The sequence below is a fragment of the Mycteria americana genome, chromosome 1 (assembly GCF_035582795.1).
Source record: "Mycteria americana isolate JAX WOST 10 ecotype Jacksonville Zoo and Gardens chromosome 1, USCA_MyAme_1.0, whole genome shotgun sequence".
Classification (NCBI taxonomy): Eukaryota; Metazoa; Chordata; class Aves; order Ciconiiformes; family Ciconiidae; genus Mycteria; species Mycteria americana.
In genome coordinates this window covers 112,261,771-112,287,650 of record NC_134365.1, presented here as the reverse complement: position 1 = coordinate 112,287,650, position 25,880 = coordinate 112,261,771, and the positions used below count along the sequence as shown (strand labels likewise).

Here is a 25,880-nt window from a genome sequence, read left to right as displayed (position 1 = left end):
AATCAAGAAAAGAGAAAGAATCAACAAAAGAAACAACATGGATCAACACTTAAGGATCTCAGATTTAAATTTGCCTTCACTGGACCAGGGAACCAGAGCTCCAATATCCATGTCGTTTGGAGCACCTGATATCATCAGTATCTGTATTCTCATTCCACTATCATCCTTCTGGGAACAGACAGGAATTTTATTTCATCGTTATATAGAACTCCAAACTCCCCTTTTCCCAAGGACTAGAATAAACAGTTTTTGAGTCTGATTGCTATAGATCAACCATTCTGTAAGAGATTTTTCATCCCATCATTTTACATCTAAATATAACTAGTTCAGGATTTACCAGTTTGACAATAGAGAAGGTCATCCATCAATTAGGTATGACCATCTAAAGTATATAAAGAAAATAAAGCAAAGAAGAGGAAAGGCCTAAGGAGACTGAATCTTGGTACCTGTAATGATGGAAATTAATTCACCCAAGCTCTCCTTTTATCTGGAGATGCTCCCCAGACCCTTTGTCATCCCTGTAGCTTCACAAATGTGAATTTTACTGTCAAACAGACTTCAAGTATTTCATTAATTTGAGGGAATTAATATATTCTCATATACATAACAAGACAAACTTATGACTGCTTTTCTAATATTGAGTTTTGCATATTAATTTTTTGCCTCTGCATAAAATAGAAACAAATATAGATAACATACAAATATGAAATAGTATTATGATTGTGACCACAAATATTGACTATGATCCTATAAACACATTTTTGTATCCACAGGTACACCCATCTATCCATCCATCCATCCGTCCACCAATCCAAGATATTTGAAAGAAACCTAATGTACACAGTCTGAGCAACGTGTAAGTTAAGGGAGCACAAAGAACTACTATTTTCATTTCATTCTTTCTTTTCTTTGAAAAGGCACAGTCCTTTGTACTTTGGTATGCTGTCCAGGTTTCCTTAGAAGTATTTAGAATATATACTCAGAGACAGAAAAAATTCATCCAGTCCAGGACCAAAATGGGAGGTTTTCAGTAATATATTTGGCTACCTAGCTCAGGAGTTTGACAGAATCTTATTTTTAAAAGCAACTTAAATCCCTACTCTCAGCAATTTCAAGGCAAGTGTTCCAAATATGAGATTAATATTAAAAATGCAATGTTTTTTTCTTTTTAATTCTCAGAAGATGATCTTGGATTCCTTGGATGTTGCTTGTAGCACAGCCAAACAGGAAAGCAGGAAAAGTAAAAGGCCATTGAGGTTTTTTTTTCCTACCACTATGAAACTAGCAAGAATAACTTAGGGAAGATGACACTATTCATGGAGACAAAATCTTCAAAACGTAGCCTGAATTTTAGGAAAGCAAACCAATTAAGAAGAGCATGCCAAAACACATTACAAATGACAGAAGCATCACGCCGGTTTACAGACAAGCCACCTAGCAGGCAGTGACAGAACCCAGGCCAGAGTAGCAGAAAATTAGATTAAACAAAAAAAATCCCTCTCTCATCTCCTCCTCAGAGAAGCCTCTGACTAAACATCTCATTCTTGACAACAGCTAGGAAACAGCTGTAGTCTCCTTCCAGCACTTATCCCCAACTCTTGCCCACAGACAATACTCTTTCCTTTCAGCAGGACTTGGTGAGGTTCCAGTTGCCCTTCTGTTGGCTGCATATTCTCTATACTCTGAAATGGTAAATATACAGGAGAATGCAGTCTGGCTGCACTGTTGCGTGTGTCTTATGGTGAGGTAGTCATGAAGTTATTTAGGAGACAGCAGTGCTGTTGGGAAAATGAAATGCAATCCTCTTGAGCAACAGCCATGAAGGTTGCCCACGCTTTTATTGAAAAGCATCTACATTTCTGTGAATTGGACAATCATAAAAGGCAGGGACAAAACTTCCTGATAATTTTGGACACCTCTCCAGAACTATGTAATACTATTCTTCTACTCACAAAGTTACCCTGTGATCCTAAGGGACTAACTTTACACAATGTAAGAGAATGCAGCATCTCAAGGAAGATTAAGTACACCAAGCAGGGTTCACGCAAGAACGTCATGTAACGTTCTGTAAAGACTGCTATGAATTCAGAAAAAGTCAATTAAAAGTTCTCTTCCCTGGAAGAAAATTAAAGGAATATTTGGTCTTCCTCCAACAGGACAAATAAGCCTTCATCTCTTTGTCTTCTCCAAGAACAAACAAGATGTTTGCTGGTCAGGAAAAGGTTTTAATTTTACTGTGCTTTCTTTAAAAATCTTATTTTTTTATTTGTGGTCCCTCTGCAAGTGATTTCAATACATACAATCACTAGTCAGCTGCCCACTAACCCCACTTAAAAATAATGTTTAAAGGACTGCCTTACAAAACTGAAATTCAGAAGTTCTTTCTTTCTGGGAAGCATACAGGAAACTGATCATTAGAAGCCATCCTAAGGTGCACAAACTGTAAAGAGCTTCAACAGCTTCCATATTAAATAAGAAGAAATATATGTAGTGATGCATATTCTGGGCAACTAGCCTTGAAAGGTTTTCCTTTCAATCAAGAAAATGGACCTTGACAGGAAGATTCTTATCCATTTTAGTAGAAACTAGACTTTATCTCTCTATAAAGATAAAAATCTTTATTTATCTTATTTTCAAATTCACTCTCTGCATCTGACATTTCCTGGGAAGTTACGATTCAGTTTTTTGGAATCCCTAGTGCTAGCAGAGAGCTGCCAACAAAAGGGAGAACCTAAAAAAGTCTACCCTGCCTTTTTAAAAGAAAGGGATCTTTACTGTAGTTTTCAAAAACGGACACCACCTTTGATCAAAATAACGCCACCCTGCCATGTTTGTGGACAAATGTTACGTTCTGCACACCACAAGTAAGGAGGAGCCTTGCACGGAGGCAAACCGCTGCTATTTTCCAGCTTAGGTGCATCAGCAGCGTGCTCCTTGTTTGGGGGCTCCAGCAAGTGAGGTAGGGCAGGCGTCAACAGGAGCTGCTCGCCTGCAAAACGGGGAGTCACCTGCCCTCGTGCAAGCCTCTTCGCTCATCACGGCCGCACCTGCAGGAGCTCAGCAGGAGCGGGGAACTATCATTTTGCAGGACAAAGGCACCACCACGTAGACTCCCACCTCCCTTTATTTACCAACACTTGGAGTACGGTGTAGAAACACATTGATCACTGAGAATTAGAGCTGCTATATTAAAATACAAATAAAAAGGCAATTTTCCTTTTAAAATATAAAGACACAGAACTGGTAAATTGATCACTGCTATATTTCCCAAAATCACTATCAACGTCCACGTTGCTAATATGACTTGCCCCACTGCTCCTCTCTATTTCCAATTACCTAGCATTATGAGAACCGATTTTTAAAATTGCACGTACCCAATTAGGTGTGAAGAGTTTTGTTCAACTGCTCCAGCCCAGAAATAGAAGATGCAATGAAGAGGAGGTCTTTGTTTGTCTTGCAATAGGTTAACATGACTGTATTCCTGACTTTACTTCAAAAATCTTGGTAATCACCATTACCACATCTAATCATTATTATGACTAAATTCATAATGCATTCCACTTTTATTTATTGATGCTTTCCTAGATGCAACTCAGTTTACTCTTCTCTAGCATACGCTTCTTTTTATATCTACCATCTGACATTTGCCGACAACCAGAATTAGTACATGAGTTAAATACTGAACTTCAGGTGGAATGAAAGCATAAACACCATTGATTCCTCTTCAGTTGGAACATTGTCTATGACTGTCCAGTTTCTGATTAATGGGGAAGAACACTTAGTACTGAAAAATCAAAGGACAAAAACAGGGCTATACTACTAGCTTTGTTTTATGGGATAAAGTGCATTGAAGAAAAATAGTATTTATTCTTTCACCTTCACACAGAGATTGAATGAATGTTCACCATACCCTGGAACCAAATGTCTCTAAAATTCAAGCAGACCCTGACCACTTCTCTCTTTTTCTCACTAAAAGAGCTCTAATTACCAATGTGAAAATACATAAGATGTTCTTTGCACACTGAAGTAATAAAGGTGAATTCCACATGGGAAAAATGTGATTGTCTATGAATCCACCTACACTTAAATATCAAGAAGTAGGAAAACCCAGGAATTTGAGAAGCCCAAAAACAATGCCAAAAGAAAAAGTATTTTTTCTTAAGCAACACTATTATTTTCTACCCTAATTTTGCTAGACAGTTCCTGAGTAACTGGTAAATTCTTGCTATAGCTGCTAATAGTCAAAAACATAACTAACTCAGATATTGAGAGACTTATTTTTTTCTGTTTTAAGGCAAGCTGTTTAAAGGTCTGCCTTGTTGTTTGTCTTACATATTTAATCCTCATTCTCCATAAGCACTTGAAAGAGGAAAAAAATTGTTGCTCATAAATTAAACACTGAACCCTAAGTCTTCAGAACAGAACAGAATATGACAAGATTTGATATACTTTAGGGTTCTTTTCTCCTAGATTTGTATACATAATGTCGGCTATAATTTTTCAGGTCCCTTTTAACTCTGTTGCACTGCTAACAGAACTGCAGCTGCTCTTTATTTATTTTTATCCTTTTTTTTTTCCCTGTTCACAATATACAGGCTGTCTGGCTCATTTTCAAGCTATTGAAATATTTCAATTCTAAAAAATGTACAATAGGCCATAACCACTTATGTGCTTATGCTTAGGAAACCCTCCCTCCCTCCCTCCCTCCTCTCCCCAACCTTCTGTGAATTTCTAAAATCTAGAAGCAAAACTGGAAATTCAAGTGGACATCTCAATACAGCAAGTTTGTATTGTGCTGTTATAGCTGTTCCCTTCTGAGATTAAAATACCGTATAAAACAACTTGTTCTTGTGGTACTACTTCTGGCACTGTGAAAAGCAGACATCTACAAAAAGTGTGAAAATCAACACAAAACCATCTAACTAAACTTTTACGAACTTAATGTCTGTTCAGTTTCAGCTCAAGGGTTAGCTGTAGGTGAGCTGGATTTATCGAAAAGCACACCTCAATGAACTTTCATCGGGTCAGGGAAAATGGAAGTTTGTAGTGGAGAAATGATACTAAAAGCTGCCTTGTAGAGCTTATTAAATAGTGCTGAATTTGGAGACTCGTTGGCTTTCTTGTTCCTAACTTTAGTTTATGTATGGCTACTGGAACCTGCTATACTTAAATGTACCATTGAAAAAAAATCCAGAACAAATCATGGTCAACTCTTGTATCAGTTATAAAATTTTCACATGGCCACAGCAAGGCCCCTTAATCTCCTCCCTCAAAGTCACGTTATTTTAAAAAATATCATCTTCTTTTTTATACCACAAATGTTTTCCTTCCTGCAGTGAAATGAGCACTATTTAAAAATGCAAAATGATTCTATATGTTACATTACATGAGCCTGCAAAGGCAGGAAGAAGCAATGCAAGCCGCCTGTTTGGAGTGCAGAAAAAACCAGAAACCTATGCCTATTCAGGAAGTTAAATGAGGAAATCACTTTAACTGCTTTACGTTAAGAAGCTATACCAACAGCACGGGCACCCAAACCACTTGCTGTGTGACTGCCCATAAAATCTGTGAAACACTGTTTGCCTTATAAGCATGCTAACGTTTTTAATTTCATACCTGAGTGGCAAATGCAGAAAGGATGATTTATCAAATGGTCCAGCACTGAAAGTCTCCTCAACAAAGAGGGGATGGTGCACAGACAACGCTGTCTTTGTGACAACATGTTATGCCATGGCATAACTTTAACAATAAAAACAATGTCACTTTTGGGGGATAGGAACATAAGAAGAGTCCGCCCCACTGTCTTTTATTAAAAGTTATTTTCAAAGATACTGGCAATGGAGCAAGTATTCAAGCTGTATATACTCAGTACCTCTGAGACTCCAAGAACTGCATATAAGGGAGTAGGAATTAAATAGCTATGATTCACCTAAGCAGCCTCCCCATTCTAGACCAGTCCACAAAGAGCAGCTCCAGCAGTAATTCAGAGTCCTGAATGTAGCTGGCTTTGCTACTAGGTAAAAAAACAGAAATGACTGGAATTGCCTGAGGACCTTCTTGCATCTTCATGCCTGGGAGGCCATACCTTGCTCATATGATTCCTTTCCTAGAGTCCTCAGAAGACAAGTTACAGATCCCTTCTAGAACTCCTGCACAAAGGGAGGATACTTTATACTTACGGCAGTATAAACTTTGCTGATCAATTTAGGAGAAGCATCTAATTAATAGCACAAGGAAGATCAAACTATTCTGAGAATCCTCATTTCACCTTAGTCCCAACCTCTCTTCTGAAATTCTGAAAACTCAAATCCCAGTTGACATTTGATCTTCAGGCTCATGAATCTGGTACTCAGGCCCATAACTCTGTTGTAGGCTCTACAGAGCACAAAGTAACTACTGCCAACCTGAGACACGCAGCAATCACAAACGAGCAGTCAGAATACTTATCTGAATGACTAACAGGGCTAGAAATGTGCTCTTTAGTCTCTAAAATGTTAGCCTCATCACATTTAAAATGTGACTTCAAACTTAATTACCTTAAACCTCAAAAATCTTAAAACTTAATTAGCTCGCAGAGTAATTAATGCCTCCCAAAGCTGTAACTGTGGATTCAATAACGGCAGTTGCAAGGAAAATACAGTCCTAAACATCAAAGCCCCAAGGCTCTTAGTTAAAATGCGGCTCCTAGGGCTCCTGTGCTCCCCAGTGCAGGAAAAGGGACTCTGGGAGCCACAGCCAAGCCACGAAGGGTGGAACATCGTCACCAGTCACAAAGTCAGGAGCCTGGAAAGCCGGGAGTACCAAGCCTGCATATTGCATGTGGCACAGCTGCAGACCTTGGAAATCCAGGTTTCCCAGAAGCTCATCAAGCCAACTGGTGGGAATCTATTTGTTTTGCTTTTTTTGTTTGGTTGGTTGTTTTCTTCTTTATGATAGCTGTAACAGCCAATATACATCTGTGAAATACTTCGGTTCTGGCGAATTGACTTTTTCCCAGGTAACCTCATTTCAGCAGAGAATCCCAAACCTGCCCTGGGCTTTGCCCTTTGAGTTGCAGACCCTTCCCCTGTAAGCTCCCTGGGAACAGAGGAGATCTGGACATACAGCCCTGCTGCCTCTAAGTCCAGAAGATGGGAAGGAAAACCAGGAGGTGAGAGTTACCAAGGCTTTTCTCCCCAGGGACTTCTGTCTGACTAAGGAGCCTGCCCCAGGTCTGATAACAAAAAATGCTTCTGGAAATCGCCAATGCATTCTAGGACTGTCTTGTTCACATTTTAGGCAGAAAACCGTGAGTTAGATTGAAAGTAATTTATTAGTTCTGAAATTACCACAGTCTGAAGACTGGGCAAGAGGCTCAGTTGTTGTGAATTGATATAGGTCTACTTAAGCCTATGGAGCTAATCTCTGCATTTTTGTATTACATTGACAGAACTGCTCAATGATTTTTTTTTGCTATATTTAAAGTAAACAATGGACTGAAATGAACAACTCTTATCTTCAGATGTTTATCTGGAATTACTGCCCTACAGCATGCAGGCAAGTCTCTTAGGCAAGTCAGTCCTTTCATTCCTTGGGCCCTTTCTATCTGTGTACTAAATTCAGAAGAATCAAGTGTTTATTCATAAATCACAGACAAGATCTGGACCAAAAAAACCCAGTACTACAATGAACAATGGGCCGGACATTTACGGATACTTATTAGCAAGACAACACAGAATGCTAGCTCTGCTAATATTGCTTTTCAACGTAGCTTTAGAATAATGATTTTTTTTTAAAAGATAAGTTTGATCTGTAATTCAAATCACACTGTATCTTTGATTTGCTACCCCTTCTCCTCTCACCCTCCCTTCCCTCCTCCCTCCCCCAAAAAGCTTTATAGAGAGTGGCTGGAAAGCAAAGAAGGAATCTATGCAGACACTATCCATCACATTTCTGTCTTAATTGAATGACACCAGAATGAGATCGATAAAATGTAACAAGAGACAGCTTTGCATTTCCACACTCACTTATTCTCCCTCTCTATTACTGCCAGCCATCACCGTGACCAGAAAGCCTAAGTATTGAGTTTGAACATTGCTGCCAAGCAAGCTGTTAGTATATGAATAAACTTGTCAGGAAAACAATAAAACTTACAATACTGGGAAAGGCCAAAATGTCAAAAGGCCGCTGCAAGCAGCATTAAGTATGCTGCTTTTAAAGCTGTACTATAGAAATATATGAAGAGTTTCTAAATAACATGGGCAGTGGCAATTCTTCAGATATTATTCCCCTCATTCCCCCAAGACACGTCTGTGTGCGTGTGTGTGTGACCGTCTGACATGCAGTTGTCGTGACCTCTTGGCGCAAATCTGCAATTTCGACAATAAACCCAGACCAGCTGTGATTTCCCTATGTTCAAGGATTCTGAGATCTCCAATGCATTATTGATAACCTCATTGCTGTGCTAAAAGCAGAGGCTGACGCACTCATAATCCCAGACTTTTCCTGAAAAGCTCCAGCTTCACATACCAATCGATCAGGAGAAATAAAATGAAAAAAAGCCCATTTCAAAACAAGGCTACATTTTGTGTATTGCATCCATTTCATTATGCATGCTAAGTAAAAATTTAAGCTTTTTTGATACTCTTCTTCTTTACTAACCTTCGATTATGATCATCTTGTACTCCTGACCGTGTAAGGGTAATGCTAGATTATCGGGAGCATAATTTGTATGTCAGCTTTGGAGTCACATTTATGTTTAAAGTCTACATTGCTGTTGCAGCTAGACTCCCCAAGCAGAAGTAGGGCACATTCTACTAGGTAATCTGCTAACCACAAAGCAAATGAAAGTGCCCAATGCAAACAGCTAACAGTATTAATAAAAAAATACAAAAAAAAAAAAAAGGAACAAGCCGCATCAAGTGAATATGGTAAACAAAATGAATAAAAAAGACAGGAAGAGGAAAGAGTCAACAATAGTAAAACTGGACAGGATACAGCTTTAGTTATGCATAATTAAAAGGCTCCTGGAATCTGAAAACACAAGTATTACCAATTTTCTAGTCTCAGTTTAGTACGTAAAGAAATGTTTAGACATTGCATCACAGGAAATGTTCTCTTCATGTTTCAAGACAGACTGTCATATTTCAGCTTGAAACTCAATTAGATATTAAAACAATTGCTGTACAAGTACAAGCACTTCTGCCAGGCATTATTAAAATCCAACTGATGAGACACTTGGCCTCTTAGCTTCAATAGATAATTCTTCATGCATGGTTGACTATGTTGCATTGTTTCTTCATTATTATGTTCATGCTTAGTCTTAGAGCAGCTTTTTTTACTTAGCTTTTTTTCCTGTACCAACAATCAAATACAGCTTGGCTGGAGGTACGAGGCTGAGACACTCATGACTTCTCAAATTAGAAAGATTCCTCAATTCATCACTATTTAGCAAATTTAAGTGCCTAACACCTTTAGTTTCTGTTGATACTGCTTTTTTTAGAAAGTATATTTACACAGCAGATCCAAAAGGAACTAGTTTTCAATATTATACCAAAGTTACAAGTACACAAAATCACATTACTCTAATGATCACCAAATAGGCAGTATTATTGAAAGTGTACTGAAAATTTTTTGTATATTCTCCTCATCTTTCAAAACAGTATCTAATCCTGAGTTATCAATAGAAAAATTACAATAAAAGGGTTTCTCTGGTCTGATGACTGTCTCCTGACGTAAGGCTCACCCAGACTAATCAGAACTTGCTAAGATAAATACATTTTCCTTATAGAATTACTGCTAAAAAGCAGAAAATAACTAGGGTATCATTAAAACCTTCCAATCACAGAAATCAGAGATGAAATATCTTACACCTACTACAGATTATGCCTTATTAGAATATGGCCAATATTAAATATTAGACATCACCATCATATACATTGGCAGAAAAGCTGGCAACATTCATTGAAGGGAGGTAAGCTGGGAAAGTCTTAATGCCACAGTTTCAGGAAAGTCATAATACCATGACTTCAGGGTGCTTACAGAGTCGATGAGAAAAGAGGCTACTACAAAAGGGAGAGTCGAAAAAAGGATGCTCAGACTGTCTTTGGTAAAAGCTTTTCTGTCAACAACGGAGGAAGCATACAGAGACTAACCACCCAGTTTAGGTACCCAGTCTGGGTAACTGAGGTGGGATGGTGCGAATGCCCCTCTGGAAGTGCTTGCATTGCTACAAAGGGTAAACAGAGCTGACAGCACAGATTTTACTCTGGTGCCCACTCTATGAAACTAGGGAAAATATAACATTTTCCATGTACGAAAGGGACAGTGCAAGCTGGGGGCTGAGTGCAGTAGGCTTCTTCCCCTCCGCTTCCCTTGCTCACACCAGTGCATAAGAACTATAGACAAAAGCTGAAGAAACACACCAAGTACACACTATATGCCATTTATGACAAGTGCAATATGTATCACTTGAAGATAGCTCCCCAGGATACTAAAAGAAATAAAAGGCAATTCTAAGCGCAAGTATTTACTTCACTTTTACTTTGAATTACATTTAGAAGATTTGGGATTTCCAAGAACATTTGCAAGTTTCATCAGGTTTCCATATGAAGACAGAGCCTTCTCCTCAACCAACTCCATCCACATGGTAAATTTCTCAGTGGTTTACAAAAAGTTTTTTATCAACTGAGTCTGTATTTCACCACAACACATAAACAAACATGTGTCTTTTAATTTAACCCCTCATTAACATCAATTTACAGAGGTCTAGTTTTTGCTTCCTAATAACCTACATGAGTGAGTTCCCAACTCTATCGTTCCAAGGTCTCCTTTTTCAGGGAAAGCTGATCTTACATACCATCCCCATCTTTAAACAACTATCCCTTCCTCTTGGTTGGTTTTCATTGTGTTTAATTCTGCAAAGCATCATAAATTGCTGCTTGGACAGCAGCCTGAGAAAGGCTACGATACTTCAGGCACTGAGAAGTGAATGCTGTGGACTCAGATTCTCTGGCAAGATTAAAATCACATTTTTACAACACAGACACCCACTTATTTGCCTAATTCCAGTGATTCTAATTATTCTCCTTTCCTTTCATTTACTTGTGAGGGGCGTTCATACTGTTTACCTGAGGTTAACTTATGTATCTATGATGAAATTCAAAATACCTAAGTTTAGGACCTAAATTCTCTGTGTAGGCACTGCAAGGAAGTACGTACCTCCCTCCAGAGGCCAAATTCAGAGCACACAAACTAGATCGATGTTTGGAGTCCAGCAATACCGTCATCCTCACATTCAAGCAAAACTAAAGCATAGACACACACACATGCAGATGAGAAAACCGCCAGAGATAGGCACCAAGTTCTTCCTCAGACGTGTTTAAACACCAAGGGACGTTACAAATACGGAAAGCAGGGCTGCCTGGACAGCGGGTGTCCCCTGATGTCCAGGTGAGAGGAATCTCCCCAGGTCCACAAACTCCCTCACAGTGGAAACCTCCCATACGTACAGTGGCAACAAACTTTCAGCCCTACTGGGAAATTATTCATCTCTAGTCTCTTTTCAAATGCAGAAATCAAGGTAAGTGATCTTTGCTACTGTGTGAAAAAGACTTCAGACTTTTCACACACACACACACACACACAGGTGAAGTTAATTTCAAGTGTATTCGGCATGAAGCTATGGGCTACGTCTTTCAGTTACATTACTGTAGGTAAGAGCCGTGAAGTTCACTTCATCAGTCTTCTGGATAGGAGACAACAATTTGGCAGAAGGCCACCGCTCCAACCCCTTTCCCTGCAAGGCCACCACAGGACTGGGGCATGGAGACTGCGTCGCAGGGAGCAGCCGGCACAGGTGATGAGGTGCAGGACCAGCTCCTCACCTGTCCCACATTGAACCATGTGAATCCAAGTCGCAGTTGTGGTTTAATGCTCCTCTACCACAGCCACCCCCCCATGCCCGTGACGGTCCACAGCTTCGCCATGCCTGAAACCAGGCAAGGCTCACTGGTGATAAGCCTCCACACAGTGCGATCTGAGATGGTGCAGCTGTACCTCTGCAGATTAAGAAGAGCATGTGGCACAGCCTGCAGCGATATGTGAGCAAGTACAGATGTCTTATTGAAGTCTGAACACCTCTCCTCATATACACTCCCAGTTATAGTTACAGTCAGAGCAAAGATCTTAAAAGTACACCAAGGTGCAAGAAGGACAAAGAAATAGGATATGCACAACTATACCAGCTAAGGGTTGCAGGTGGAAACACAGGCAAGCACTAACCTTCTGTCTTTTGCCGGGGCAGTTTTCACCGACAAATACTTCACTAAAACCAGCTCAAGCTGTTTTGCAAAATATCATTCTTTGCTGGTACGCTAAAGAGCCACGGCTTCTCTTAGCTGCTTTTGAAATACAGACATTTACACATATTTCATTCCAAACACATGGAGGTACGGGGCCCTCAGTGGAAATCGGGGATGGGACAGAGTTCAGAATTACTGGTGCATTGTGACTGCCACAAAGTCCAAGTTTTCATAACTGAAGCATGCTTTAAAAAAAATAAAATTCCTTCAACAAATTTAAAATAATTCAACTTGCCAAGAATCTTACATCACTATTTTTCTTTAATCCAAGAAACAGCACTTACATAAGACTAAAAATTTCTAACTCCAAATGTCAATTTTCTTTCTCCTTTTTCGCAAAAACTGCTTTTAGGGGGGAACGAATTAACAAAAATAATCATGTCAAAAAGAGGTATGAATTTGCTTATATGAATTTTCTTATAAAATTTAGTAATTCTAAAGATTTATTTAAATAACATACCACCTTACAATGATTGAAATGTTTATAAATTTATACACCTTATTTTAAAATTATTTTTTAAACCTAACTCATGATAAAAGATGAAAACACCACTTCAAGGAATAAGAAATCATAATTTTGTAAACTTTCTGAGTATAACCAAAATTAAAGATAAAAAGGACTTGGGCAACAATCACAGAGACAATATTTCATCACTGGTGCAATCCTCTATCAGGGAAATGGTAGTTTTCTCTGAGTTTTGTACTACAGGATTAGACAACAGAGAAAATAAGTACAATTTGTGAAACTAAAAAAGCTTATAAAATATTTCCTTCTATAGTTTGAAGTCTTTTTGACTTTCAATAATTTTTTTTTTACTAATTTATTCTCACAAGGCCATCAAAACTGCCTTTTAACAGTCATTTAATATTTAGCTCCTTCCTTCTCCATTCAACTTTGGTATATTATGTTCAATATATCAAATTTTGTGACATATTTTCATTACCCTTTTTCAAAAAAATTCTTAGGAAACAAACAAATAACATCCACACACAAAGCTGGTTTTTCCATAGTGCTTGTATGAAAACCTAGAAGTGGCTTTTACTTACTGCATTTATTCTAGACTTTAAAATATTTACATAGCATTAAAATAATATAATTTGGAAAACATGGATAAACACGGCTCTATACCGAATAGGTAGAAAATATGATGACAAATTCTGTAGTGTTATTCTAGTCCACTGAAATAGAACTGTTTTGTCAAACACACTGTAAAATAGTAGGAGAGAAGGTGGGGGGGGGTTAACCGGTAAAACAAAATAAAGGCTAGATTTTGTAAAGTAATCTGGGTAAGTTGCTAAGGAGTACTTTGATATGAAAAACTAATGTTTTATCACAAGAATCAATTAACACATTATGTTACTAATGTATTCCTTCATATCAAAATTACTTCAAGCTCTTCAACAAATAACATTTACATTATTTCAGGAAAAATTATGCCAGAAATCTGTTTGTTATCACATTTCTATAAATTATGCCAGATATCTGTTGGTTATCACATTTCTATAAAGCAATTATTGCATACATGGAAGAAAAAAGTTTACTCTGACACATTACCACTAAGAATATTTATGGAGGAGGAGAAATGCAGAAGAGGCTTGAACTTAATAATGTAGGGCCATTAATTAGCATCAAATGAAAGAAAAGCAATAAAGCAATTTTGTTACCAATTACTGACAATTTTCCTAAGTACAACCATTAATTTTGGCTAATATAACCCCCATAAAATTAAGGGAACAAAACTATTGGAATCAATATGCTTTGCTAGTCTCTTTCCACTAATTTAACTACTTTAAGGAGTATCAAAAGTTTTGAAACCTTTAAACGCCTTAAGAAAAATGGAAAAACATATGGTTATGATTTCCTACCTAAAAGTTGTTGGCTTTTGGTTTGGGGCTTTTTTCCCTCCTTTTTTGTCTGGCTGAAAATAAGGAAAACTGGGGCGATTAAAATCTTGACTCTTTGGAATTACCACAGCGAAAACATTTGTTTACTTACATTTTTCCTACCATTTTAGAGAGCTTTCATAAAAGGAAGCCTGATTAGCCAGGAATAGCAATGTTTAATAGTTTGACCAAGGAATCTCCAGCATTTACCGACACTGCCAATGTTAACACCAGGCAGTGACAGGGAATATGAATTATATTTTTGCACTGGGATATGTTCCTAGCCTTTCCCACCTCCAGTCTCAAGAAAACGACAAAACCCACCAGCAAACGCCTGTCATTCACCCCCCAGCTCTCATCCCCGGCAGAATTGCCCTGACAGGCAGCATCACCCACCGACTGCCATTGGCGGAAAGCAATGGCCCTGCAGATGTGGCCACAGCAGCCTTGCCTCACGCATCCTCCCTCTGCCCAGTGCTGCACGCCGCTGGCTTCGTAGCACAAGGTCAACCAAGTATACACAATATTTAATCGGTACGGCTACTCAGGAGCATCCTTCCTGAGTGCTGGCAAGCACAAGCATCCGGCATCGGTGACAGTCTGCGCTAATGTTTTAAACATTAAAAACAGGCGACGTGTCCCAAAGCCAAAGTTTTGCAAAACTCTCCTAAGGCTGGTGATGACTTTTATTAACGAATGTACTTTCTGGAGTGCCTTCTCCCTCGGCACTCGTCTGAGCTCGCTCATCAGGAAACCGGAGCGAACTTTTGATAAGTATCGATACGTATTTGGGAAAGAAAACGCACGCAGAACACCTCTGTGTCCCCCAAAAAGACTCGCTGAGGAAACTTACAGTGTTTAATCGGCATCCGTATCAATTCATAAACCTCGGGTGCTAGAGTACAAATAAACACTCTAAAGGGTTTTAGCCGCAAGGAGATAAGATCTCTCCCTGGGGAGACGGCTAGAAACTGCTCCATTGCCTTTGTGCAGACTACTGGAATGTGCTTGCTTTTCATTTCGGTCTTTGTGTCTGGCACTCAGGCCTCACAGGCAGTGTCTTAAGCCATGCAGGGTCAGGGCAAACAGAGAACTGCATTCATGGACAGATCAAGTTTATGTGAGAATCTGCTCCTCCTGTGCCCTCAATTTCCATTTGAATTGTTAATAAAATCTCAGCCTGAAAGCACATGATCCCATCAGTGGGGAAGTCATGCAGAGAATCCTCTAGCTCAGAAAAACAAAATTTCTTTATCTTTTTCATCCTCCTCCTACATTCGTGGGAATTATGCCATGTAACCCCCCCCGCCCCAAAGTAACCCCCTCCCCCAGCACAACACCTGATTGCCAGCCCACAGCTTGCACTCAAAAGCAGGGGGGGGAAGAAGAGGAGAGAAAGAAGGGAGAAAGATGCACAAGCAACGCTCAGCTACAGCAAAATCACAAGCACAATAATTGCACCTTCGTAGCAGTTTACAGACTCCCAGACACCTTCAGGCAAAAGGAAACACAGATATTTCATTTTTTAAGTTAATTTCCAACAGCTGATAACACTAGCTGCAAGACTTTCCCACAGCTTTATGACACTGCATGAACTACAGGGCCCCAGAGATAATAAAAGGTCACACATAAAGGAAAGAACAGAGCCATACCCCAATTAACTTGGTCTCCCCATGCAAAAATTGTACAGGAACAAGAGCCGGTATTTGCTGCAGGCATCAGACATGCATCTCCTAACCTTGCCACGGTCTAACTGGGCCTCTTGTTTCTTCTGCCTTTGCTCCTCGCAAACTGTTTTAATATTGAACGCTTTTCAGAGGGATGGGCTGATGAACGAAAACATGAATTTCCTGCTTGCCCTTTAAGGTGGGTTAAAGGGGGTGCTAGTAATCAATTACAGAACAAAAAGCAAAAGAGACTAAAGATTTTACAAACTAAATGTCTTACAGTTTACACCCTGTTTTCTAACCAAAGTACCCCCCTTTACTCCTTCCTCAATTTTTTTTTTTTTTTTTTTTTTGTAGGGACAAAGTATAATACAGTCTTCAAGTAAAACCTGTGTGAAATGCAATGACTCAGAGAGATTCCTGCAGTTTTCACTTGTTCTTTAGAGTAGCACATCAGCCCCGGATGAACAATAACTGCACTAAATACACAATGGAATTTAAAATCTTGTAGTTCTGAGTTTTGCATGATCCCAGCCCTGGCCTCTGCTCCCTCCTCCTCTGCCTTGATTGGGAAGATGTTTCTGTTCGCAGTAGTCGCTGGAATGAGAAAAGCTTTATGGAAGCTGTGTCTCTGGGACCAATCCTGCCCAGCACTTCACTCACCAAGGCTTCCTCTTCTGCCCGGCGACTTCAAAGGACTTGCTCCTTGCAGTAAGTACAAACTCCTGGAAAAGCAGATTAGACCTTTGCCTGCCTCTGAACAGGGCTTGGCTGAATCATTACTGAACATCATTAGTAGAAGAATATCATTATTGTGACAGTATCTCATACTCAAAAGCTAATTAAAAAATAATATATGTATTTGAAGGTTCTGGAGGCCTGGGGGTCTGCTGGTTTGGACCGAGGGGGATCACACAACCAGGTACAGAATCCATCGTATGTTATATTCATATCAATAAAGGATATAGTGCAGCAGGTGTTGAGGACGGACCTTGCTAGTACATGATGAAACTCTTTCTGTTCTAGTCTTGATTTTACACGTTTAGCTAGAGCTGGTGGAATTGCTCCTTGGGAAACATAACCAATGGATTGAGCCCTTAAATCTGTTCACCAGGTGTCTGCAAATAGGTCGTGGGTGTTATTAATTACTTCGTTAGTCACAAGTCCTTGAGCAGTGTATGCAAACATATTTGACCCTATGACACAATTTTTAACTGACCGATACGAACAATCACTATTTGTTATTTGCGACGCGTGACTGGTCACTCAATTCACAAAACTGTGCTCTTTTCCTGATTGGGTAGCCCAAGCCATGTAGACAAGAAGGCTTCTTCTCTCTGCCAGTTCTCCACAAATGCTTGCAACTGCCTAAGGAATCTACTTGCACATCAGTTAAAACGCTTTGTTCAAATGGGACCTTCAGTGCAACTGTTCCTGCAAATAATTGTTGCAGGTTGGTTTTTCCCCCCACAGAATCTGTGACGCGAACATGGCTTTGACTTCATGCTATGAATACCTGGAGAGCTGAAGAGGGAGCAGAAGATGAGTGGATAGCTTCGTTACACCAATATGTGCACACTCACAGAACACACCGATTGCCGTGTGGAATTTACAATTTCAACGTATCATCTAACCCTGTGACAGGATGCTTACAGGCTTTCTTGCCCAAATGACCTTCTGCTTTTCTCCCTGGTGCCTGAGTATAAACTGAGAGAGCTCCCCTTCCTTTTTTGTACAGTCATCCTCACCTCATTCAAATACCTCCTTAAAACTCCTTTCTCTTGGATAGCTTATTGATGCTCGCTCATATTTTATGGATACAGTGAAAGCTGCCATATCAGAGCACTAATACAACAACTGAGAGCAACTGCAGAGCAGAAGCATGTCCTTTCATTAAAGCCAGACCAGAACTGCAATTCAGTGTGCAAGCAGATACGGGGGGGAGGAGATCATAGCAGGAAGTTGCATAAAAATGACGTATCATATATATATGTATATACCCCAGTACAATGTAGAGTACATGTCTCACTATTTTTCTTTAACTGTATCCATTTAAAACACATGCCAACTATAACCTCAACTTAATCTTTTGTACTCTGGGGGAACCTCTGTCAAGATCAATGGAAATAGTGTAGTAAAAGTAGTAGAGAGTCCTCTCATTAGGGTTTTTTTGGTCAAAATACCTGTACTTTTTGGACAATTCTTTCCTACATATAATATGTATCCTTGGGACTAGCTAAGAATGCGAAGTCCCATCCGTAAATATAAATATTTTCATCTTATTTGAAATACTGTCATCGTTATTCCCCCGAAAGAATGGCAGGGCTAAAAATCTGTTGTCTTTATCCAATTTGAAATAACAGATCTTAACAGTTCTAATAGGCTTTTGCCATAAAATAAAGCTAAGAGGAAAGGAGAAGAAAAAATGGCAGAAAATCAACCTCATCTTATGAAAAACGGAAGCTGGACTAAAATGCAGGCTCCTCCAAATGATCTGGTAAAATTCTCACTTATTTTCTCCTCGGAGATTAAAGCATCCACCTGGTGTGGCAGATCAAGAAAAAGCATGGTAAAATTCAGCAACTAAACTTGCATCTTCCAAGTTCTAGCTAAATGCCTTAACTAAACAGCCAGCTTTCCTCAATGCCTACCTACTTCCTACTTTACCTTATATATACATGTTCTAGGTACAGTATGTATTCTCTACATGATGGTCTGTGAACTTAAAAAGGTCCGAATACTGAGCTGGTTTTGTTCTTTTTTTAAAAAAATTAATAGAACACCCTAAATGTCCATATTAATAATGTAATAGAATTAAATTATTAGAGTTAATAGTTTTTTTTTTTCCTTATAAGAGTTTGATATCAGTATATTAACAATTAACTTTGGTAGTTCATGAATCATTAAACTGTTTTCTATAAAATAATGAGATTTGCAATAGGTATACCTCAATAAAACGTCAACCAGATAAGGCTTATTCACTCATTTTAAATAATGTACTTATAATATTCCAATAGCATTCTCTAAACTTAACATTAACTGTTATTTTGTCAGGTAATAAGCTGATAAACAAAACACATCCATTCTTAAGGAACTGAATGTAACCACAGCACATAGTCAACAGACTTCCCTTTCAACAAAATCTAAAGCACTAAACAAATATACACAGAAACAACAATGCTGCATAACTCCGCTCTTCTTAAAGCACACTTTTTTCCTCTCTCAAGTGTATACAGAAGCAAATTGGACTTCACATGAAGTGGCTGTGAATTTTCATGACTTTTAGAAAGCTGATAATTCAGCATGCAACAAAGCCAGAACTACCTATCTAGGTCATCCTGAACTTAACTGGTGTGGCCCACTGCTGACTTGTACTTACATGGACTTGCTAACTGTGCCAAATTATATACTGTATGTGTAATGTAAACAATGTGATGGAGGAAGTGGATTTAAAATATTAATTTACGTAAATTTGAACACAGATCTCTTGAAATGCGATTACAGACTTAGTTAAACCACACTTTCACCTTCCCTCTGGCAAGGGTGTATCTTTGAATATCAAAACCACAGCTACACAAGCTTTTTTTTATTTAATTAACCAATATAAAATGTTTCTCATCAGAGAAATACCATCTGCATTTCTTTGAGTTCTGTCAGTAAAAACACAATCTAACTTTTGCTTTTAAAGTGGTGCTCATGAAAACAAACTTCTACGTACTATGTGGTGCATTTTAAAATACTTCACTTAGCAAAATTTACATTGATGACATTAGGATTAGATTTTAAGGTTTTTCATTCTTCTATAAATATTCTACTTTACTTTCTGTTTAAAGATGGAAAAAAAATCTTCCTATTAGTCCCCTACATATAAGGGGGCATTTAGACAAATGTTCAACAGCAAATACTACAGATTTTTTTTTTTCTAACATGTTTTAAGTACGTTTAAAATGCAGGATCTTATTTTCCTAATTCTAGAAGCCCTTTAAAATACCTAGAGGACAGATTGTGGTGAAAAGCTGGGGGAAAACCAATACCAATGCCTCTGTGAAGATGCCAGTCACCATCCTAGCTTGCACAGTCTCTTCAGCTAGCTCAAGCACTGCCAGTCAGCCCAAAGTTGCAGAGGTATAAACCAAGAAAACCCAGAAAACCAAAGTGAGCAAGCAAAATACCCGTGTTACTCCTTCCTGTTCTTCGTGTCAGCTGCAGGACTGCCCGGGGTGGGAGGAACAAGGGAGAGCAAACAAGCCTGTTCTTGAGTTCTTCACACTCACCACTGCCTCTGAAGAGCAGGGTCTCCCTATGCATAAATTGACTCTCTCTGCTCCAACAGTCTGATTAAAATTGGGTATCTTTATTTCAGTGGTGATGGCCAGTATCTCTAATGTAATGGGCAGCTTTATCTGACGTGACTTAGGTCTGGTTTAACAAATGAGCTTTCCGGGATGGATACGACTAAAAACTTTTATGCTTTTTCAGCATCTTTTTCATTTTCTCAGATATCTTTCCCCCTCCTCTGTTGGGGATGGTGAGGCCCTGCACCTTTAATGTATCAATCATATGCTTGCACAGCAAACAACAGCATAAGCTTCTGCTGGCACTTATCTGATTTAGCTTAATCTAGCAAGCATAGATGGCAGTGGCAGAAAAGACAGAGAGGTACTTTTGGCACCTGTGCTGACAGCTTCCTAGGTACCCCAGGCACACCTTGCTTGTGTTTCCCTTGATACTATTCTCCACCTTGGCTAGGTGTAGCTAGCCATGAATCTGTTACATATGCTGTTAGATTTACTCCTTTTTCCTAAACAATTACCTTCTATAACAATTAACGAAACACAATGCACTGTTTCTTTCAAGTCACACTCTTTCAGACTTTCCAGGTTCTCCACTACTTCTGTGTCCCAACAGCTAAAGAGTCTGAATACGAACCTCTACGTTTCCAATAACATGGCAGTATATTTTCCTGGAGGTTTGGGGGGGAGAACATCCCAAAGGAAAAAAAAAATCAGAACAAAATCAGAAATCTAGATTTAGTTCAAGCATCTAATAACTACTTAGTTCAATGTATTACATACCTATTTATCCTTGAGGACCTGGACCTTGTTGACAACAAAGAGGCTTGAAAGGTTTAATTTTGAAAGATACACCTCTGGCACATGGTAACTTCCTACTCTCAGAGGCCCTATGTGATTTTTAACTTCTGCTACGCTGACAAAGCAAGACTGGAAATCTGTGAGGGTGTAAGGAATACATCCTCAATAGTAGAGCTTAGTGTTCCCCAGTTTTTAAAACCCTTTCCAAAGTGCAAGTCAGTTCTGCATTTTCTGTGTTATATTACATAAAGTATTTTCAAATTCATTCATTAAATTATCTCAAAATTATCAGCTAAAATCAATATACATTTACAGTGAACAGTGACAGAACTGGGATACAAGAATAAGGATGAACAGCAAATGCCCAGAGCTGGTCTTCCGAAGTATCAAAGAGAAGCGCAGGGTAGTTGAGTGGTTATCATCTGAGACAGTTGCCATAGCAGGAGGTTAGGATATTACTGAGAAAGTGGGTCCTGCAACACCTGATGATCAGCAAGTAGGCAGATGTCATATCTTCTACATAATGACTCCTGTTTAGGTGAGTATGGTGGGTGCTTAACTCATAAGGGGTGACTTGCTACAGCAAAATGTTAGTCCTGGTTTTCACATGTAGAGTAATACTACAGTTTCTGACATAATAAACCTAACACAGAAAACAGCAGACCCTGGAAAAGAGACTTATGCCTGTTCCCTCTGGATGCTGCTCTACGGCCAACTTCTGGTTTGTCTCCAGCTGTCTCCTGGGTCAGCAGGCACCACCGCAGCCACTACCGCTTGAAGGGATCGATTCCTGCTCCCTTGCTGCAGCTCCTCTGGAGGTGAGAAAATCTGGCCAAGCTAAAGGGATGCTTATCAGTATGGCTAAATGCGTGATCCTGGGCAGCTTTGTATCACTGGGCTTTTTAAGGTTACTGACAGGGATCAACTTTGCAATTCACCTCTGGGGGACTTCTTCAGGAATCTCTTCTCATGAAGTATCTGAAGGAATTTCTGTGATAGCAGAAACTCTATAAACCTATGATTAAGGCAGTAGTGAGTGAAGTTAGTGCAACTAATCAAAATTGGACTCAAAAAGTACAGTAGGAAACAAGATCAAGTGATAAATCACTTTTTATTGCAAATTTTAAAAAGGAAAAGAAAAGAAGGAGGAAAAATTCAATAAAATGGTCCAGCTAGCTACAAGCTCAAGCAAACAGGAGTAATAGTCCAAGAAATGGTTGCATCCAAATTGCCTAAGTCAAACAAGGGCATAAATCTGAGAAGTTAAAGTAAATAAAAGTGAATAAAAGTACATAAGATTTTTAAATTAAATCAGAAAATCATGTGTTTAATTCTGAAGGGAACAGTGTGTGCCAGAATATTGAGTTATACATTGCTTTATTGAAGAGTAGGTCAAGATCTTATCAGCTCCATTATGAGGAATGTCAATAAAAGGCTGTGTGATGATAAAATGTTTAATTAAAAATGAACATTGTGCAACATATGAACTCTTTGTATTATACAGAAAAAGGAGTCAAATGTATTATGTTCTCCAAGTTACAAATTGCACTGAATCATTTTCCCTCCATCAAACATTCTTATCACTATGAAATCTTGTATAAAAATAGATTTATTTATACTGGCTCCTTTACAAATTAGTTCAACATTATCTTCCTCCAGGGTACTTCAAATACTTTGAAAATCTGGGACAACTGTGATGAGAAGAACACTAGGGTCTTGTTTTCTTGGTACTCTTCCAGTTGAATAAGTGGTATGCTTTGGCAAGTTAATTAACAAAGCAAAGGCTTAATACTGATTCAGCATGTTGATCAAAAAGCAACAGGAACTAGCAAGATTAAATATTTTGGTTTATTACTTATATAATATACATGCAAACAACATCACTGTCCTAAAGATCTCTAACAACTTAGTAGAGAAGGTAGCAAACTATGACACCAGGAAGAGTACACAGAATTAAGTGCAGCAATAGCCATGGTAGACAGACACCATGATTCCTCCCTGGTGAAAATAATCTTAGCCTCCCACCCCCTTTGCAATGCTAACCATCTTAAACAAGAGGAAGTGCCAGTGCAAGGATACTTCTCTATGGGGGTAATGTCTCAGCAAGGAATTTCAAGCTGGAAAGTATGGTTTACACATAGTTTTAAAGGAATGAAGCAAAATGCAGGGAGCATAAAATGGTAAATTAGCACCATAGGACTAGGCAATAAACAGCTTAATACCTTCATGGCCTTCCCTCCTGGCATAACTTTGTATAACAAAGCATAATAGGAGCATTCTTATGGACACTTTGGCCTGAACATGTAGAAGAGAAGATTTTTAAAATCTCTACCAATCAGCTTCAAACCCCCAACATAAACAGACACATGCGCATACATATGCATATGCACACATACACTGCACAAACTTTTTAAGGCTGTAATTCTAAAGACCCAGCCCGAACTGGGAGGAATTTTTAATTAAAAACATTGTTAAGTTTCCTAAAACAATGTCCACCACTAGAATGGAACTTCCAATAAGAGCTGATGAATGAGCTTAATGAGCCTGAGATACTGAAACAGAGAAATCAAATAAGATACCAGATGAAAGCACACTCAGCATTTTACATCTGTCCCTTCTTCCAAAGCAATTAATACTTGCATTAAGAAAATATCCCAGAGTCAGAAAAAGCTTTGATGTAGCATTCATGTTTTTGACAAGCAAAATTTAGCCTCATATGTCACACAACAATTTTAACATACTTTTATGCTTGTTCTTTACAATGAGGGGAATACAGTAGAGGAAGGAGCAGTTAAACAGCACATCGGCTGATACGAAAGAACAATATGTATAAAATAAGAATTCTGATACCCTTTAGTAGAATGTTTTGTAAGGTATGAATGACCTCTGGGTGACACACGCTCCAACCAAAGGAGTGTGAAAGACTCTATTACTAAAGCAAGAATAATACTTAAGAACAACTTTTCACCCATGGACAAAAACAAGCTTATCAAATCAAAACAGTTGGTAAAGGAAAATCCACAGCATGCTCAAGGAAAGAGTTTGTGATCATAGAAACTGGTGATATTAAAGAGCTATTAAGTGATCTAGTCTTTCCTCTCAGAGTTAAGCCTTCTTTCTTGCAGTCCATTTTACAGCCCTCAACGAGCAGAATAGTTTTATATTGTATCTTACCTGTAGGATTGCCACCCCATCCTTTGGGAAATTATTCTGAAGTCCTTTCTTTCTTTTTATCAGATAGTATTTCCTGAGACTCAGTCTATAATTACCCCTAACAATACTGTCATACAATATAACGGTAGAAAAATATAGGTACAGAAACTTGTTTTTCTTTGAGAATAGGATCCCCCAAATCAAGTACAAATAAACTACAATAAGAGAGAATTATTACCTAAGAAGTAGATCTGGTAGTAATATTAAAAACTAAGTCCTCAGAGGCGGTCTAGTTAGAGACATGAATAGAACAAATCCTTCACCAGGAGCCAGCAGAGATTCCCAGGGTCATGGCCTAGCTGAAGTTAAGAGAAAAACTCCTACTGATTTCAATGGGGCCAGGATATCGTCCCCATATTTTATTCATAGTATATCATCACAAATGGAAACTACAAATGAAGCATCATGAAGTGAAGTGCTCATAATTCGTAATGTTTTCTTCCACTGTAATAGCCAAGACCTCTCCCTGAACTCCAAGGGAGGCAAATTAGTTCCACATGTCAGATACCAACCGTAGTATTTTCCCTTACACTTGGTACACAATGAGGGGATGCAGTACAGCATCAAGCAATTAATACATTTCTTTTTGTGAAATAATGCATGACAGAACAATTCAGAAAAGATGTCGCTCACTTGAAAGTGGTGAGTTGCTAGCCCATGAAGAGTAGAAGTAGGAAAAGCAATCAATGGAAAATAAGATAAATTAAGCCCCCCTATTGTCTTACATCTTCCTAGTGGTTGCCTTACCACTTGCTTCATTTCAACACTTCTTTCCTTGCAGGTGTCCAGGTACCCCCACTTACAACATCACCTCTGAATCTGGGATTACAATCTGTCACAATCCAAACTGAATCAGGTCAGGTTGTATGGTTCTCTGCAATAGAAATCTAATATATAGGATAGGACTGCTAAGCATAGGCAACTAGTGCATTTTGCATACCCTACAGTATCCTGCCAAGGGCTCAGCTGCCATGCCAGATGGTTGTGGGTCTATTGCAGGTTTTGTGTCATATTTACCAGTCCCATGTTTAAGTAACAAACTCTCACCTCAATATGTCTTTTATCAGTGAGAAAATAGTAAACTGGAACCAATGCCTTTAGGCAGTATCTATTCATTGCACTGCACTTTCACCAGAGATGATGTGCATAAATAATATGCAAACGTTTCTCAAAATCACTCTCATTAAACCATTCTATTAGGAAATAACCTCGGCTAAAGAGCACTAATTAAGGTATGCTATTTCTGACAACACATGCACAGGGACTACAGAGTATACTTGTACTCACAGGTAACAGTCACAACATCCCAAGAACGCTTTGGAACAAAACTGTGAAACTAATGAAAGCTCATAGAACATTGTAGCCCAGTATAACACCTGTATACATTAATAGCTCTGTTCGGTAGATATCAACAAGAGGAAGCCACCAAAACCAATGACAAGTCAAGGTGAAGTGAAACGTAGATCCAGCACAATCTCTAGTTTCACAACTGTCCCCCTCCATTGTCATACTTCCACAATTATCCTATAGCACTTCTTCAGGGTTTGCTAATCAAAGGGTCCTCTCCAAGCAAAAGTCTCTTTCCCAGTTTCCCCAGTTCTAAGCTTTTCCTACAAACCTTTTTGCTTTCCTAGCTCCAGTTTGCTCTAACCCATTTTTTGCAGCACCGTGTTGAAAAAAGA

The 25,880-nt window shown here is 38.8% G+C and overlaps 1 long non-coding RNA gene across 5 annotated transcripts in view; it reads right to left on the bottom strand.

Moving 5' to 3' along the window:
- Positions 1 to 25,880, bottom strand: part of LOC142416766 (uncharacterized) — a 289,637-nt gene that overhangs the window by 209,494 nt on the left and 54,263 nt on the right. The gene's annotated exons all lie outside the window — the stretch shown is intronic.